General features: G+C 44.4%; 1 pseudogene across 1 annotated transcript in view; it reads left to right on the top strand.

Moving 5' to 3' along the window:
- Positions 1-2029: 2029 nt before the first annotated feature.
- Positions 2030-12599, top strand: part of LOC311226692 — a 196852-nt pseudogene continuing 186282 nt past the window's right edge. Inside the window, exon 1 of the transcript XR_014621048.1 lies at positions 2030-3304. The product of XR_014621048.1 is annotated as an uncharacterized misc_RNA (transcript). The remainder of the gene's footprint in view (positions 3305-12599) is intronic.

The raw sequence follows: 12599 nt of genomic DNA, 5'->3' as shown, positions 1-12599 counted from the left end.
GGGGCCAGTTTCGAATTGCAGTCTCACGTAGGTGTTTTTTGACAGTGTTTTTGAAAGTGGGTAGTGATTCACATTCCTTTACAGCTTTAGGTAGGGCGTTCCACATTGATGTGGCATAATTGCAAAACGTGTTTAGTCCCTTGTTTGAGCCGAATCTGGGTTTTACATGATTTGTGGAGCTCCCTCTGGTGTTGTGATCGTGGTATTCACTGACCTTTGGGAAGTATTTTGACATGTACATGGGTACCTTGGTCGCGTAGTGTATCTTGTAGACCAGGCCCATTGCAAGTTGCTGTACTCTGTCGTCTACTCTAAGCCATCCTAGGTTGTCAAAGTGGGCAGGGGTGAGGTGGGTTCTAGGAGTCAGGTCAAGTAGTAGTCTGACTAGCTTGTTTTGAGATGTTTGTAATTTGTTTTTTAGTGCCTTTGAGGTGCTTTGGTACCATGAGGTGCAAGCATAGTCGTAGTACCCTTGAATGAGTGCTCCTGCTAGAGTCTTCAGGGTATTCTTGTTTACCAGAGAGGAGATCCGGTACAAGAAACGCGTTCGTTGGTTGACTTTTTTTATTACATTGGATGCCATTTTGTCACAGGAAAGATTAGCCTCTAGGATGGAACCCAGGTAGGTAATTTCATCTTTCCTTGTGATAATATTGTCACCCACTGTAACCGAGAAGCCGTCGGTCTTGCTGAGTTTGTTATTTGAACCGAAGAGAATGGACTCTGTTTTGCCCATGTGTAATGATAGTTTGTTGTCGGCGAGCCATATGCAGATTTTGCCTAGTTCCGAGCTGAGGGCTTTTTCAACCTGTAACTTGTTCTTGTCAGAGACCAGCAGGGCTGAGTCGTCCGCAAACAGGAACAAGTTGCAGTCACAAGCTGACGACATGTCATTTGCATAAATTAGGAATAGTAGCGGTCCTAGTATGCTTCCTTATGGAACACCACAGCTCACTGTGAGGGGGGGGGATAGGGTACCGTTTACTTCCACCATCTGTTCCCTCCCCTCCAGGTAGGATTGTATCCAGCTCACTGATAAACTATCAAAACCAATTGCTTTTAGCTTGAATCAGAATGGTGTGATTGACAGTGTCGAAGGCCTTTTGTAGGTCCAGCATGACCATGCCGCAGTATTTGCCCGCGTCCACCTCTTGTTTGATGTGGTCGTTCAAGTAGAGAAGGCATGTGTCAGTGGAGTGGGATGTTCTGAAGCCAGATTGGAATTCGTAGATTAGATTTTTTTCCGCTAGGTACTTTTCGATCTGTTCGTATACTATTTTTTCCATGACTTTCGAGATGGATGTAAGGATAGAAACAGGGCGGTAGTTACCCGGGTCTAATTTGCTGCCCTTTTTGTGCAGGGGTGTTACTCTCGCAATTTTGAAGTCCTTGGGGACGTGTCCCTGTTTTATGGAGAGGTTTATTATGTGTGTGATGACTGGGGTGATGGCTGCTGCTGAGTCTCTGAGGAATTTGGAGGGGATGTTGTCATGGCCAGTGGCCTTGTTAGGTTGGAGGGCGCTCAGGTTTTTGAGTACCTCATCTGTAGTTACCATTTCCAGTTTGAAGTCGTCTTTGTGGACGCCTAGGTTCTTGTAGTATGCTACTATGTGTTCTACCCCATACTGCCCTGAGTGGGAGGGTAGTTTGTTTACCAGTGTTGTGGCTATGTTTGTGAAGAAAGTGTTTAAGTAATTGGCTACATCCAGCTTGTCTGTGATGAGCGTGTTGTCCGTCTTTATGTTTATGTTTATGGTCTGCATCCCCTTAACAATTGTGTGTATTGAGCTGTACTGTATTGTACCCATTCTGCAATCTGTTAATAAAGTTTTCAATCAATCAATCAGTCCCCCATTTTCAATTCATAGTGAGTGCAACTTCCTGGTGGTAAGTAAACGCGGAGACACAGCAGGACTTTACGAGGAGCGACTGAACGTAGCAGGAGGCGTGTCTGGAACCAGCTGATCCTCTGACGCGGCTGCTGCCGCCATTTTGTGTCGGAGAGGAACCAGGCGGTGAGTTAGTGAGACGCCACTCTGGCAGGACTTCCCCCAGACAGACAGAGACCGGGACACAGACAGACAGACCGGGACACAGACACAGCCAGGCAGCAGGACTGTCGTGTCGGGATAAAAGGACCTACATTCACCGGAACCGGGACGTTAACGGGACCAACAGAGCTGTGGTTGTGCTCGGTCAGAGACAGAGACTAGACCCGGTGGCTGTCAGCTGAGAGAGAGAGCGCCTCCGTTAGCGGGACGTCAAGGCAGCAGCACCCGGCGACGCGCTCTCTTCCGGTGCAGAGCGACATTTCCTTCGAAATAAAAGCGCAGAGAAAGTTCGGTTTACATTTTTTTATTTTTTTTTAAACTAATTTAAAGCAGTTCATCTACTGCTTTACTGTGGTGAGAGAGACCCAACACATGCAGCACAGCAGAACACTAGGAGTGACCTTATAGAAGTGAAGACCCAAGACGTGTCGCTGGAACAATGTGCTGCTGGAACAAGGGCGGAGGATCTGAATAGTAATACAGCTGTAACCATAACCCTGTCAGAGTGGACTTCTCCTCTCCTGGACCACCACCAGTAGCCAGGCGTCCAGGTCGCTGACCAGAGCCATGTTCATGTTTACTTGTCGCCAGCAGCAGCAAGTGATTATTATTCCCAGTGTTTCCAGATTCCACAGCTGTGGGCCTCTCTCTCCTGGTCCCAACACTGCAACACTGGAGACATGAGCTGCTAACACAAGCTACAGCTTATTGTTTTGTTATTGTTTATTATTATTAGATAGATACTAGCTGTTCCGAATAAATCATTGGGTGTGTTATTATCATCATCAGACGGTAACCAGTGAGACCTGAACAACAGCCACTTTGAGCAAGCTTTTCATTGGGTGGGGGTTTCATTCTAATGCTAATAATAAGTTGAACAGTGTGACATTCTTCTCAGTGAAACTTGGATTTATTTGTCGCCACCCACCTGTGACCTGGATAAAGGTTCAATAAGAACCGGTCTGTGACCTCTGACCTGTCAGGACGGTAGAACCGGTCTTGACAGTGAAGTCACGTCTATAGCCCCCCCTCCCGCCTCCCCTGGGAGCTGATCTATTGATCCGGATCATCACTGTGCTGGTTTAGCTGAGTGAGGGCAGGGAGCCGGACAGAAGGCAGAAGCATGTCGGGCCAGTCTCTCACGGACCGGATCGCCGCCGCTCAGCACAGCATGACAGGCTCGGCCATCAGCAAGGCGCTCTGCAAAGCCACCACGCACGAAGTCAGCGGGCCCAAGAAGAAACACCTCGACTGTGAGTCATATGTGTTGTTAAGTTATGATGTTCTTCTAATCCGTGCGGTGCCCTTATTATCAGCGAAGGTTTTTTCCCCGTCTTTAGAAACCTGCCATACCGGTCCTGTGGGTGTTTGTGTTTTAGCACTGAAGCTAGAAGTCCCTTCCTCTCCCTGTTCTCTGCATCACATTCCACAGCCCTGCTGCTCGTGTGGAGAGGGGGGAGAAGGAAGGAGACATGTGGGCCTGGGTTCTGTTCTTTGCAGCGTGTTCTCAGACAGCAGTAACCCACTTGTGTGCAGCGGTGCGTTCCTCATATCAACTCTGATTGCACGCACGCTAATGACGCCACGCGCACGCGCTCCCGGCGCATGCGCATAAATGTTCCCTCGCTTAACACTTTGATTGCCTAAGGCTAAATTCATGATATACCATAGGTTGCCAGCTCTATTTGTCTATGGATAAGTTCCCCTTCTTTGCAGGGCTATAACTTTTTAAATTCTATTGCTAAATTGCCATTATTAGGGCCCATTCAATGTCCTATATGTATTGTTCAGGGTGTATGAACGTTAAACTTTTTCATTCACATATTCATACTAAAATATGATCTAAAGTATAAGTATGTTTTCATCTCTTTCTGCAGCTTTCTCCAGAACGTGATTTATAGCCCCAAATGCATTATATTGATGATCAAATACAGTTTGATAGCAATCGGCGCGATATAAAAAAATCCAACTGGACGGACTTCTGGAAGTTACTACACATCATCTGATGTTGACCGGATGGGCGAGGGGGCGTTTATAATTCCGTGGGCAGCGTTATACCATTCATCTAATGTGGGTCAAATGTTCATCAGATCAGTTGGTATAGAAGACATTGAAAAATAACGCTGAATCTTACCGTATCTTCCTCGCGCCGTTGGGCGATGAGCGTGGAGTATACATTTTCCTATTATGGGATGTTGGAATACCCGGTCCATTTCCAGGTTGTATAATGGTATATACGTCCAAATCATGTTGTTTATCGAGTTATTGGCAACGGATCGCTATCTATTGTGACGAGCTAGAGTGCTGGGACATATACCGAGTGCCCGGAAGTAATATGGTTGAACAGCACATCGTCCAAGTAACTTCCTGTTTGCCGATTGCGCCGATCGGCCACCAGATGGCGCTCTTGAACCGCTAGAGGGTTCAGTGGGGCTTTTTGGTGGGTCTCAGGCCAGCGGATGGGAAATATGAATCCGATCACAGATTTTTGAAATATTGATATCAAAGACGAGTTACGGCGTCTTCGGCAACTTGAGCATGGCGGGGAAGGACGCCTAAACTCGTCTTCTGGCAGTTAAAGTGTTAAGCACAGACCAGAGCCTTATAATCATGACTCTGGCACAGACTAAAGACAATGCCTAATTGCCTCTATGAATGGAATGGAACACATTTCATTCACAAGTTAGGTGTGAATGTATCTGAGAACGTATTTAACACACCTGACGACCGGTGCTATTGATATGCAATGTAGCCCAGGTGGGTACTTATAGCGAGTGCAGCGCATTCCTGTGTGCACGCGCTTCTGCTCAAATCTTTATGAAGAACGCATCCCTGTGTGTGTGTGTGTGAACGCTAGTGGTGGGGGAAAATATCCATATGTAGTAGTATCGCAATACTTTGCGTAGCGATACTGTATAGGGGACGCCAAGTATCGATATTTAATGATTTATTTATTTATATATATATATTTTATTTTTATTTTTTTGTATAAGGAAGTTGCATTGTTCATTTCAATACCTGTACTAGTACAGTAGTCCACACACACACGCACACGTGTGCATTCAGTTAAAGGAAAACTCCAACATTTTGGGAAATTAGCTTATTTAACATCTTCCCTGGAGTTAGACAAGAAGATACATACCTTTTTTGTCTCTGTGCGTGCATTTAGCTTAGGGAACAGTCGCTCCGTTAGCATAGCTTATAGGGGTGGGAATCACCAGTTTCATCATGATACGATACGATATCGATTCTTTGGACAACGATACGATATTTGCCGATATCACAAAGTCTCTCACGATACAATACGATACGATTAGATTCAGGTGCCTGCGATCGATATGAGATGATATCATATGCCCATTTAACACAATCTGTAACATTTAGATCAACAAAAAAAAGGTAATGAAAATATCATTTGACATTTGTATTTTTGAGCTCTTCCAGACATTTAAAGGAAAATCAATCTATTGTTTTTAATACAAATAGACCTCCTGTTCACTGTAAAGTGCCACGTTTTTATATATTGAGCTTTAAACTTTAAGCTACATTTTTTGGAACTCAAAACTCACAACCTCCCTCTCCCAAACCGTTCCTACAACAATTTGTTGATGTTGCATGATCATGTATAGGCCTACATTTATTATGTATTATATTGTTTATGTTTAAATAACATTTAAACATCAAACTCCTCTGACCTCATCTGGTCTTTCCAAAGACGCGCGCACACACACACACACACACAGAAAGGGAGAATGCTATGCTGTAACATCTACACACACGGAGCTACTGCTGTTGTTCTTGGGCAGATATGAGACTCGCCACAGGATTTTCAAAATAAGAGTATCGATATGAATCGATCTTATTACATCGCATCGATCCGATTCGATTGTTGATAATTACATCGATGTATCGATCTGGATCGATGTATCGTCCCACCCCTAATAGCTTAGCTTCATCACTGGAAGTGAGGCAGGACAGTAGCGTGACGTTCCCTACAGATTTGTTGATATTCTCATTCCTTCAAAGGATCCGAACCGATTGAAGTTTATGGATACCATGACTTAAAATCATCTTACCTTGACGATTAAAAGCCTCCCCAATTTAGAAAACAGTAATCCAATGGCTGGTATTGATAATATACTACTAACTACTGGACGCTCGGAGCTAACCGGAGCTAACGCAGAACAGGAGGATGGTGAAGCAAATATAATGACTTCCTTTCTGGGGTTTTCAAAATAAAAGTGCGACGTTTATAGTAGCGGAAAACGTTTATTTTGTACATTATCTAACGTTAACACAAACCTAAACTAACGTTACAACTAACCTAAAGTTAGTTTAGGTTCGTGTTAACGTTAGATAATGTACAAAATAAACATTTTCCGCTGCTATAAACATTTTTATGCATCTTCTTTTCTAACTCCAGGGAAGATGTTAAATAAGCTAATTTCCCAAAATGTTGGAGTTTTCCTTAAGTTGGAATATGACTGTAATACAAACAGTTCAGTTTGTCAGGTACATGCAACACAGATTACAGTGTTGACATCTGTCTGCTTGAGAAAATACCATGTTCTGCAATAAAAATTATTGAAGTGAGATGAACAGACTGAAAACTTTATTTTATTAGATAAAACATGTTGACAAAGTTTTACTTTGCAGTTGAAAAAAGGTAATAAATCGCAATATATCGCAATATTAATATCGCAATACTCAGCATATTGCAATATATTTAGTATCGTGATAGTATCGTATCGTGAGGCCTCTGGTGATTCCCACCCCTAGTGAACGCCACTTTTTTTTATTGTATTGCCATTTTATTTGAGATTGATAGAGCAGGAAGCCCCAATGCTCCTAGTGGCGGTGGTGCTGTAGAGATCGTTCATCATCATTAGATCATCACAGTGAGGATTATTCACTATCAAATCCTTGACTGAATACAGACTCAGCCTGACAATAGAGACAGGTATATCCTAACATTATTGCCTATATTTATTATCTCCCTATTACCCTGCTCACACCTGACCCCCCCCCCTCCATGCTGCTATGAGGTCTGCATTTCTCCATAAAGGAAGGGAGGGTCATCAAGGAGAAGCCGCCTTTTCTCAGTCCTTGCCCCACAATAGTGGAACGAACTGCCCACCCCAGTTAGGACAGCCGAAACCCGTCCAATCTTAACCCTAACTAACCTTACTGTCATGCACTTGTCCTGATAAACTAACCTACACTGTAGCACTCAACACTTTGATGAACATTGTTACTCAGCTGATAGAGTTGTGCCCTTCCTGATGACTTGGCGTACAGAACTTGTACGTCGCTTTGGATAAAAACGTTCAGCTCAATGACTAAATGTAAATAAAGGAATATCTTATCTTACCTGGTCTCACCCAGCGAGGAGAGGCTGTGCTCTCTCTCTGCTACCAAGGAGAGCTGGCGATGAAGCCATTTGTTCTTTAAATCCTCTTGAATCCATCGGTTCAGGATGTCCAGACAAAAATATACTCCCAAATCCCAGAGTGCACCCTAAGAATTTTGAAACCTCTTCTTCACAGATCAGGAAGGCTATCCTGGGGCTATAGCCTTGCAGAAGATAATGTACCATGCCAACCGTGTAGAGTAGACATTCAAGACCCACCTTTTCGCTCTGGATGATCACTGAGTTACTTTGCTGTTGTGTTGTCGTGTGTCTGAGGTGTTCTTATGTTCTCTGTCTGTCCGTCTGCCTGGTTCCCTGTTTCTTTGTCCTGTCCATTTATTCATATTCTTTTTTTCTTGTGCCCCGGACTGATGTAAAAATTGGCTGGGGGGTGCATTATAAATGAAATATCATATCATATCATAGGACCCTGTCGCACCTTGAGACAGAAAAAAGGCTAGGTCTCTTGAGTTGTTTAATTTACCTCTGTAAAGGCGGTCGGGTGGCGTAGCGGAGATTGCGCTCGTCACCAATGCAAGAGGCTGCGGTCTCGACTCCCGGAGTCAGCATTTGCCCTGCGGCTTGGGCCGGTCGTCATACTAACTCGTTTGGCTGAGTTAGGGGGAGGGAAGTCGTGAGTGGTAATCTAGCGTTGTGGACAGTCTGGGCGCCTGCTCAGCGAAAGGCAGGAAATGGTGAAGGCAACGTGACCTCCCACGCGTTACACTTCACCAACGAGAGTCCTCGCTGCCAGGTGAGAAGAGAGCCACTGGCTGTCTCCACATGTGTCGGAGGAAGCATGTGGGAAGACTTCAGGGTTCCCTTGTACCGACCAGTAGGAGGAACATGCGCACAACGACCAGGTAGGGGAGGGGGGAATTGGCATAACGACTAAATTGGGATGGAGAGGAAAATAGAAAATCATGCGGAGAAAAAGAGGTCAAACAAAGATGAATGTCCCTATTGGGATTAATAGTGCAATAATTGCTTTTTCACCAAACTTCACTTAAAACAAATAAAATGTGCCTCTTGATCATCAAACAAGAATTAATTGCCCTATTGGGATTAATAAAGTGCAAATCTAACTTTCACCATATCACTTTTTGTTAAATAAAAGGTGAATCTAAAAGAATAAATTAAAAAAAGTTTATTTTATTTGTTTTGAAAATCGATTTTAATTGTTCAAAATCGTCCTAGATCATTAATTCGAATTAATCGAAAAATCGATTAATCGCCCAGCCCTATTATGAATCAAAACGCGTTGGGTGATAGAGAGAGGGGGGGGGGGGGGGCTGCGTCACAATATTCAAGACCTTCCCCCCAGTACCACAAAATCAGATTAGGAATGGCAAATCACGTTAGATTGGCCTAATCTAATTAATGTTCATCATAATTGACTGTATGGCAATGGAGATATATGATGTAGCTTAGTCACAAACTGAAACTGTAATTTTCCCACGACAACCGTTTGTTTAGCCTATTCAGTAATGAAGATAATATATCAGTGATTTATTTTTGGTAACTTTTTTACGAAGGTTCATATTTCTCCCCTTTTTAAGGCCTGCCAGCATCCAGAGCGGCAGATGTTGAAAGTTTAGTGTATGAATGACAGTGACGGCAAGCTTCATAATAACATAAGGACATCCATACGGTGACTTTGTGGCAGCTCTGACCTATATACCGTCTTTGTATTATTAGTACTACTATGAATGGTCATGGGTTTGGTCAAAGTGTGCCAGCTGTCATTGTGCCAAAGTGCTTGTCTCTAGCAGGTAGGGCTGAGCCCGAACGTTCAAACCTTCGTTCGTTACGTTGGCATTCGAATTCTAAATCAACATTCGAATTTTTTAATTTTAATACATTTTAAATTTAAAATAAAAATAAAAATAAAAAAATTTCCTATTAATTCTGTTTAAACCAATGGGGTTTTTCTTCACAGTTGCAGATAAAAATTAGGCTACACTAATATTATAGTATTAAAAGAAACTGATGAGTTATATTCATTAAAGAAAGTTGATTTAATTGATTTAGTTGGGCTGGCGCTTCTCCCTGGGCTGGGTCTGGGTCTGGAAAGTTGATTTAATAAAAAAAAAATACTCATTTAATCAGATTCATCACTTTATTCAAATTGAGGATTTAGTTTGAGGATAGTACAAAAATATATATATATATATTTTTACTTTTTTCTTTTCTTTTTTAAACGAAGGTTCGAACGTTAGTTCGAAAAACCCTGACGAAGTTCGAATCCCAAAAACAGGGTTCGGGGACAGCCTTACTACTAGGTACTGTCTCTAGCAGGTACCGTCTCTAGCAGGTAGTGTCTCTAGCAGGTAGTGTCTCTAGCAGGTACCGTCTCTAGCAGGTATTGTCTCTAGCAGGTACTGTATCAGGTACTGTCTCTAGCAGGTACTGTCTCTAGCAGGTACTGTCTCTATCAGGTACTGTCTCTAGCAGGTACTGTCTCTAGCAGGTAGTGTCTCTAGCAGGTACTGTCTCTAGCAGGTACTGTCTAGCAGGTACTGTCTCTAGCAGCAGGTACTGTCTCTAGCAGCAGGTACTGTCTCTAGCAGGTAGTGTCTCTAGCAGGTACTGTCTCTAGCAGCAGGTAGTGTCTCTAGCAGGTAGTGACTCTAGCAGGTATAGGGCTGGACGGTATGGTCTAAAATTTATATCACGGTATAATTTGAAGCATAGACGGTAACGGTATATATCACGGTATATTAACTTATCTTAAAATGTCTATATAAATGCTTCTGAAGGGGGTAAAACCAGTCGTGCGTTATTGAAATCAACTGGGATTGCACGCACATAATGGCGCCACGTGCACGCGAGCTCCCGGCGCGTGCGCGCGCTCCCGCGAATGCGCATTTAATGTCCCATCGCTTGAGCACAGACTAATTGCCTAATTGCCTCTACGAATGGAATGTAACACATGTCATTCACAAGTTAGGTGTGAATGTATCTGAGAACGTATTTAACACACCTGACGACCGGCGCTATTGATATGCAAATAGCGAGTACTTATCTGGGCTTGCACGTAGTGCAACCCCGTCCCATGAAGAACGCATGCCTGGGTAAAACACTGGTACAGCTGCTGAGCTATACTATAGCTAATGTCCATCAATATCTTCCTTTTTAATTAAATAGGTTCAAGAATCGAATCAGGATTGTTAGCAGAGAGAGAGAGAGAGAGAGAGAGAGGGAGGGAGGGGGCTGCTAGTGGAGCCAGCTAACGTTAGCTTGCCGAGGCTCCAGCACATCGACAAGCTGCTGGAGCCAGCTAACGTTAGCTTGCCGAGGCTCCAGCACATCGACAAGCTGCTGGAGCAAGCTAACGTTAGCTTGCCAAGGCTCCAGCACATCGACAAGCTGCTGGAGCAAGCTAACGTTAGCTTGCCGAGGCTCTAGCAGCACATCGACAAGCTGCTGGAGCAAGCTAACGTTAGCTTGCCGAGGCTCTAGCACATCGACAAGCTGCTGGAGCAAGCTAACGTTAGCTTGCCGAGGCTCCAGCACATCGACAAGCTGCTGGAGCAAGCTAACGTTAGCTTGCCGAGGCTACCAGCACATCGACAGTTAACATTACATAAGGTTTTAGGTTTTAGCGTGACGTGGGCATTGCAGAATGGCGAGGATGCAAAGCATGTTAGACCATTGGACTCGTCGCAGAGTTTACATTACACATAGAAACTGCGCGACTCGCGAGAGAAGTCACACAGCTGTGTGCAACGCAGGGCTGAAGAGCTAGTTCGCTTCTGTGTTTATTATGAAATGACAATTGCGTGTTGACACGCCCACTGCGCGAAGCCTCTGTGCTCCTAAATAACTTTTTCCAGTTCGCACATATCTATTATCTATAACTAATTCTATCTATTTTTAGGGGCAAATACGAGTGAAATAGTTGCGCTGTGGTTACATGACGTCATTGCTATTTTAGAGCTGCTCTACCGGTTACAAGGTATAGTCAAAATCCATACCGTAGAGCAAATTGATACCGTTTATACCGTATACCGTTTATACCGTCCACCCCTAGCAGGTAGTGTCTCTAGCAGCAGGTAGTGTCTCTAGCAGGTAGTGTCTCTAGCAGGTACTGTCTCTAGCAGGTACTGTCTCTAGCAGGTAGTGTCTCTAGCAGGTAGTGTCTCTAGCAGGTACTGTCTCTAGCAGCAGGTAGTGTCTCTATCAGGTAGTGTCTCTAGCAGGTACTGTCTCTAGCAGCAGGTACTGTCTCTCTAGCAGGTAGTGTCTCTAGCAGGTACTGTCTCTAGCAGCAGGTAGTGTCTCTAGCAGGTACTGTCTCTCTAGCAGGTACTGTCTCTCTGGCAGGTAGTGTCTCTATCAGGTAGTGTCTCTAGCAGGTACTGTCTCTAGCAGGTAGTGTCTCTAGCAGGTAGTGTCTCTAGCAGGTACTGTCTCTAGCAGGTAGTGTCTCTAGCAGGTAGTGTCTCTAGCAGGTACTGTCTCTAGCAGGTACTGTCTCTAGCAGGTAGTGTCTCTAGCAGGTACTGTCTCTAGCAGGTAGTGTCTCTAGCAGCAGGTAGTGTCTCTAGCAGCAGGTACTGTCTCTAGCAGGTAGTGTCTCTAGCAGGTAGTGTCTCTAGCAGCAGGTAGTGTCTCTAGCAGCAGGTACTGTCTCTAGCAGGTAGTGTCTCTAGCAGGTACTGTCTCTAGCAGCAGGTAGTGTCTCTAGCAGCAGGTAGTGTCTCTAGCAGCAGGTACTGTCTCTAGCAGCAGGTACTGTCTCTAGCAGGTACTGTCTCTAGCAGCAGGTACTGTCTCTAGCAGGTACTGTCTCTAGCAGCAGGTAGTGTCTCTAGCAGGTACTGTCTCTAGCAGGTAATGTCTCTAGCAGCAGGTACTGTCTCTAGCAGCAGGTACTGTCTCTAGCAGGTACTGTCTCTAGCAGGTACTGTCTCTAGCAGCAGGTACTGTCTCTAGCAGGTACTGTTTCTAGCAGCAGGTAGTGTCTCTAGCAGGTACTGTCTCTAGCAGGTAATGTCTCTAGCAGCAGGTAGTGTCTCTAGCAGGTACTGTCTCTAGCACCAGGTAGTGTCTCTAGCAGGTACTGTCTCTAGCAGGTACTGTCTCTAGCAGCAGGTAGTGTCTCTAGCAGGTAGTGTCTCTAGCAGCAGGTACTG

This window comes from Notolepis coatsorum (genome assembly GCF_963971535.1).
Source record: "Notolepis coatsorum genome assembly, chromosome: 4".
NCBI lineage: Eukaryota > Metazoa > Chordata > Actinopteri > Aulopiformes > Paralepididae > Notolepis > Notolepis coatsorum.
The sequence above is the reverse complement of the archived record's forward strand: the minus strand, read 5'-3'. Positions and strand labels throughout refer to the sequence as shown.